This window comes from Rhinopithecus roxellana, chromosome 5, assembly GCF_007565055.1.
Source record: "Rhinopithecus roxellana isolate Shanxi Qingling chromosome 5, ASM756505v1, whole genome shotgun sequence".
Taxonomy (NCBI): domain Eukaryota; kingdom Metazoa; phylum Chordata; class Mammalia; order Primates; family Cercopithecidae; genus Rhinopithecus; species Rhinopithecus roxellana.
In genome coordinates this window covers 158,287,708-158,294,198 of record NC_044553.1, presented here as the reverse complement: position 1 = coordinate 158,294,198, position 6,491 = coordinate 158,287,708, and positions in this window count along the sequence as shown.

Sequence of the window (6,491 nt, the reverse complement as noted above, 5' to 3'; positions counted from 1 at the left end):
GGTGTTCTAGGAAGAGAAGCCAGCAGGTGCGGAGGTGAGAAAGCCCAGCTGAAGAGTGGCAGGGGTCTCTGGCAGGGCTGGAGGTTGCAGCAAGCCTGAGAAGAAGGATGTTGCTTATGGCAGGGGAGGCCTCAGGGCTAGGGAAGTCAGAGGAGGCTTCCTGGAGGAGGGGGCAGATGCTGGCGCTGAGGATACATAAGCCTCAGGAAAATGAGAAGCGGGTGGAGCAGTGTGCTGAGGCATCCTGGCAGCTCTTCCATCTGCACTGAGGCCTTTCCTGGCTCAGGGACCTGGGGAGTGAAGGCAGGAGGATGAGGCCTCCATGTTTCCAAAGGAAGCCCTATCTGTGGGTGGGGTGAGGAGGAGGGCTGTGAAGTCACAGCCTCTACTCTTCACCCCTGCACTGGCCATCAGAAAGAAAGAACTGAATCCCTACGGTATAGGCATTTGCCTGTGCTGTTCCCTTGGCCTAGGAATTCTCTGTCCTCCTCTTTCCATGGGAAGCCGTGGCTGCCCCTAAAGGCAGCTCAGGGGCCCTGCTCCTTTTCCACTTGCCCCACACTCCACTCTGCCAACTCTAACCTCGCTGTGGTTAGTCCTGGCTGTGTCCACCTCTTGGTTGGCTCTGACTGCCCTGTCAGATAATGAGCTCACCGTCACTGAGGGTATTCAAGCAGGGCTGGGCAGCTGCTGGATGGGGACACAGCAGAGGGAGCTCAAGCATCATGTAGGGTTAGATTAAATGGCTGTGGGCTCCCTCCCAGGTGACCAACTTGTCTCATTTCCCTGGGACTTCCCCTGTTTTAGAACTGAATGTCCTCCATGGATCCTGGGAACTGCCCCCCCAGCCAGCTTCAGACAAACCAGGACTGGTGGCCATCCTGTGTCCCTCCTAACTGAAGTTTTTGTTCCTCCTAACTGAAATTTTAATTTTAAGAGAAAAAAGAGAAAGACAAAGCCAGACCTCCCCCCTGGAACTGTCTCCTCCACCCCGAAAATTCCCCTCCTCCCTCTGCAACACCTAGGTGTTGGATTCCAGGACAACTCTGGGGGCAGGGTGGGGGTGAAACCCCAGAGCTCTGTGCCTTGGGCTGGGTTGTGGGCTGGGGTGAGGGGGCAGCAGGGAGAAAATCAGATGCAGGTCAGCAAAGAGAGAAGCCCAATGACTTCCCCTGCAAAGTGGGAGGAGCCCCACCTGCCCGGCTGTGGGCTGCACTGAGATAGCTCTGCAGCACTTGGCAGACTTCAGGTATGCACAGGTGGCTTCTGTATCCCCGGGGAGGGGGTGTGACCAGGGAAGGAATGGCATGAGTCCCTCGCTGGGCACCTCTGGTTTGCCTTGGCGTGGCAGCTGGTGTCAGGCACTGGAGGGAGTGGGAGGCATGGACTGGGGGCTGACCTGCCTCCTAGGTAGGTCCCACCCCACTGTATGGGCTTCACACATTGTGGCCCCTCTTGGTGCCTGCCGTCCGGCACACCCAGGCCCACGGGTCAATGCCAGGCAGGGCCTGTGGCCACATCTCGGGTCTCAACTCCTGTCACCCTTGCTCTGGGCTCCCTGGGATGGGCTAGGCTGACGGAGGGGCACGCCATGGGACAGAGGGGACCAGTGCTGACCCCCCAGGAACCCCCATGAGACTGCCAGAGTCCAACCCGGGGTTCTACAGGTGTGGGATGCATCCTGGTGCTGGACAAACAGTGGGGCTACAGAAAAGAGCCCTGCCACACCACCCACCTCCCCAACAGAGGCCTCACCTCGACCCAAGTGGGCTGTGGGACCAGGGCTGGGAGGAATCTGGTGTCAGATGAACCCAGGTCAAATCCCAGCTCCAGCAGCCTTCCTGGGTGATGGGGACAAGCCTGGCCCCAGCCTCGGTTTCTTGCCTAGAAGGGGTGATGCCCATCGGGGCTGTGGTGAAGATTAAACCAGGGCAAGATGCCACGGAGGGGCATTCCACTTCCCCACCCTGCAGCCATCTGTCTGCCTGCCCCTGCGTCTCACCCAAGCAGACCGCCCAGTGTCCACTGGCTGGAGCTGGTTCCCTGCGGCAGGCCATTTCCCCTTCCTGTGTCTGGCCCCAAGTCCCTTCCTGTTTTCTTTATCATGGGAACATGTGTTGGGAATAAACAGCTTGAGTCCCCTGCTCCCGAGGCCACTGCACACGTGCAAGAATGTGTGTAAGTGGATGTGTGTGGTGATGCCTGTGTGTTCACTGGTACATGTGCACAGGTGCAGTGGGCATGTGTGGAAGTGTGTGCACGCAAAAATGTGTGTGTAAGTGAACACGTGTGATGCACATGCGTGCGCCTAGGTGGATGGCAGTGGGCCCGTGTGTGGGAGAGTGTGTGTGTGTGAGAATGGGTGTGTGTGCCCATACAAGCTTGTGATGTCCACACGCGGGAGTGTGTCTGTGTGGCGGGTGTGTGTGTACATGATGCGTCTCCTGCAGCTCACCCTGAAGCTGCAACCATTTGTGTGCCCGCTGGCCCCCAAGGGCTCACCTATGTCTGATTTAGCTGGTCTCAATAGCTACTCCATGGTCACCACGACGGGGCAGCTGCTGCCAGGGCCTGAACAAACCTTGGGGGAGCCTCTCAGGGCCCACAGGCTTGTGGGTAGAGGAGCACTGGTGAAGGAACTGAGGTTAGGAAGGGCAGGTGGTCAGGGAGGACCTCTGAGAGTCATTCATGCAGAGACCTGGGAGGTGAGGAATGGGGGTGGGGACGGATAGGACAAGACGGGCCTGGCGGTGGGAAAGAGCTGGGGCACCCAGGAATGGTTCGAGATGGCTGGACAGTGGTGTGAAATCTGGTCGGGCAGGAGTTGGGGCCATTGGAAGGGCACGGGGCAAAGGGAGGGGCACACATATACTGATGCCTGTGGGGCCCAGCCCAGAGCCAGTGCCCTTCCTGGGTTCCCTGTGACATCACAGCATCATGCCGCTTAACCAGGGGAGGCCCTGCAGTGACTGCTCACCCATGGTGTGCCCAGGCCCCTCCCCTGCTGCCACCGCCTAGAGGAAGGCCGGCCCCTGGGTTCCCACACTGTTTGGCCAGCCAGCACCAGCACTGGTGAGAAAGTGTCCCTGGAGGGACAGAGGAGGGTCAGTGATCAAAGGTGGAGAGGCAGCCAAGCATGGTGTGGGTCGGGGAAGAGGCCCTGCTTCCCACCCATGCTTCCTCCCACCGCTGGCACCTGCTGCCCCACACTCACCTGGCCCTGGCTGGGCCTCAGGAGTGCAGCCTCTCCCTGCTGGAGACCCCTCAGCCTTGTGTTCCCCCTGTACACAGAGTCAGGACAGGTGGGGAGCAGGGAGTCTCATGTGGGGCCTTGGTGGCCACAACTTGAAGTTTGACACTGGATGTCCGCATTGGATGGCCCCAAGCTCCTGGCTGTGTGGCTTGGGCAGGCTAGCCCATCTCGCTGGATGTGGGGTGAGGACAGAACGCAGGCCACACGGCAGGGTCCTAGCCCGTGGTGACCCGTCTCATGTTTGTCCACTGCCTTGGGTTCAAAGAGACACCTCCATATAGTCCAGGTCAGGCCTGACATACCAGCTCCACACAGAACCTGAGACAGACATGGATATGGAGACTCATCCGCACAGCCTCACACACGGGGGGGCCAGACAGATACCCGGAGACTAAGGAACAGGAACACGGAGAGGTACGGAGAGACACAGAGACACACATGTGCATGTGGGGCTCACACGCACACACACACACATGCACCTGCTCCAGCATAGCTCTGCGAGCTGGTTCCAAACACCCAGGGCCCCTTGTCCAGCCCAGGCACCCCTGACAGACCGCTGCCTGGGTGGCCTTGGGCAACACTCCCGGCATCCAGGCTCCCAGCCAGGAAAGAAAGCCGCGAGGCCTGTGCAGCTGCACCTGGTGTCCCTGAGCTGAGGGTGTGGGCAGCTCCTGGCTTCCTCGGGCTACCCCCTTACCTCTGGGGTGGCAGCCAAAAAGCCACTGTCATTTGGGAGGGGGCAGGGAGGCGATGGGGAGGCCTCCCAGGCTCAGGCTCCTGGGCTCAACAGCAGGGGCAAGGGCCCCAGGGACAGCCCATTCCACCCTCTACCCTCCGGCCCTGAGATGGGGCAGGCCGCACCTCTTGGAGCCTCGTCTGTAGCACAGGGTACCTGGAGGTACAGTAAAGCTGGCTCAGGGCTGGCCGCACAGTGCGCCCAACAGGTGAGGTGCAATGCCAGTAAAGCGTGACTCAAATCATCCAGGCTCCTCACCCAGTGTCTGCCACTGGCCGACGGGCTCTTGCCCAGGGCACTCCTGTGCCACCTGCTGCTCATGCCGGTCCCTGCCTAGCCTTGCCCTGGGCCCACGGAGCCCCATCCAGGGCAGGCTCCAAACGGGATGCAGCTGGCAGGTGTCCTGCACAGGGACCTGCAGCCTTGCCCTTGGCACCCAGAATTAGCAGGCTGCCTCCCGCGGGGTGGGGGGGACCCCTCTGTCTGGCCACCCGGGGTCTCGTCCCCGCAGGGGCTGCCCAAGAAATGAGCACCAGGAGGGTGACTATGGTTTCCTCTGGTGAGAAGGATTTACGGGGGAGAGGCTGTGTCCCAGAAGAAATGAGTGTTTTTAAAGCTCCAGGCCAAGGCAGGGACTTGACTCTGTCCCTCCCCACCCCTGGCCCTGGATTCAGAGAAATGTCCCTTCCTCCCACTGAGACTCCTTCCGTCTGCCAGAAATACCCCGGTGACTGCGGGGAGGGTGCGCCTGCGGGGTGGGGGGGTATTTTTGGACATCCAGAGATGTCTGAGGCTGTCTGGAGCCTGGGGTGAGGTCTGGAGCCCGGGGTGAGGTCTGGGCAGATGTGAATAGAGTCCCGCCAACTGACTCTGGACCAGCATAAAGCGCGCGGTGCCCTCTCGGCCAGGACTGCCAGGAGGGGCCGGCTCAGGATTCTGCCAAGTCCCATCCAGAACCTTCCCAGTTGGGCAGCTAATGGCTGGGACACAGGGCATGGTCGTCTGTCTATCCACATTGGCTGTCACTGAAGCCCAGCAGAGTCACCGCCTCCAGCCCCAGCACCCAGAGAATAGAGGAAGAAAACCTCCCACCTGGCCATGGCTGGGCCAAGGCTCTCACCCCACGCCCGGCAGCCTAAGGTTCCTGAAGCCACCCCCAACCCAGCCTAGGCTCTTAGGTACCCCAGAGGGCTGGGCCAGCTCAGGGTCTCCAGCCGCAGGTCGCTAGGGCAGAGGGCAGGGAGGTGTCCAAAGGTTTTCAGAGTTCAGCAGCTCAGCCCTGGGGAAGCTGGTGCCTGGGGAAGGCAGGCCCTCAGGAATGTGCAGGCTGGAAGCCTCCTGCGGGGATGCGAGTATAGATTAAACACGTCAAGGTTTACAGTGCAGGGGGGACAGACTCAGAAAAGGCCGCCATTGGCCGAGGTCACACGGGAGGGAGTGGCAGAGCAGGGCGGGGCCCAGAGCCTCCGGAGCCGCCTAGCGAGGGCATCCCCCGGCCTCCCCGGCGGCCGCAGTAGCCTGCGCGCACTGCCCGCCAGAGCTGCGCGCTCCCGCCCGGCGCGTCCCCGGCCGGCCTGCCAGCTCCCCAGCCTCAGGCCCGGCTCCCCCAGCAGCTGCCACAGCTCACCGCGCCTCGGGAGCCCCATCTGTGAAATGGGGGTGGCTCTTCCACCTCCACTTCGTGGCCAGAGCCTGCCACTGCCGACCCGGCCTCCCGCCTGACCCCGCCTCCGGGAGCGGGACTGGCGTCCCCTCGGCCCACCCACTCCGCGCCTCAGGACCCTCCGCGGCTGGGGCCGGCGCCGCCCGCTCGGCCTGGGCGGGAGGGCGAGCCCGCGCTCTGCGCCAGCGCGCCACCGTGCGGCTCTTCCGGGGACTGCGCCGCCTTGCCTGCAGGAAAGCCTCCCTTCCCTGCAGGTGACAATGACCAGAGTCACAGTGCCAGAGCGCGACCCACGTGTGGACACTAATTCCCCACCAACCCTAGGAAGTGGTCCTATTATTTGTCCTCCCTTACAGATGGGGAAACTGAGGCCCAGGCAGGTGGGAGCAGGATTTGACCCCAGGTCGCCTAGCTGCATAGCCTTGGGTTTAATCCTATCCATCTTGCCTGGGTCCGGGAGGTCAGCTTCACCTGGACTGGCGGCACCCGCCCATGCACATTGGGATCTCCTGGGAGACTTGAAAACAGTTGGACTGGGCGCGGTGGCTCATGCCTGTAATCCCAACACTTTGGGAGGCCAAGGTGTGTGGATCATCTGAGGTCAGGAGTTCGAGACTAGCCTGGCCAACATGGTGAAACCCCATCTCTACTAAAAAAAAATACAAAAATTAGCCGGGCGTGGTGGCACATGCTTGTAATCCCAGCTACTCAGGAGGCTGAGGCAGGGGAATCTCTTAAACCCGGGAGGCGGAGGTTGTAGTGAGCGGAGATTGTGCCACTGCACTCCAGCCTGGGCAATAAGAGTAAAAAAAAAAAAAGAAAGAAAGAAAGAAAAAGAA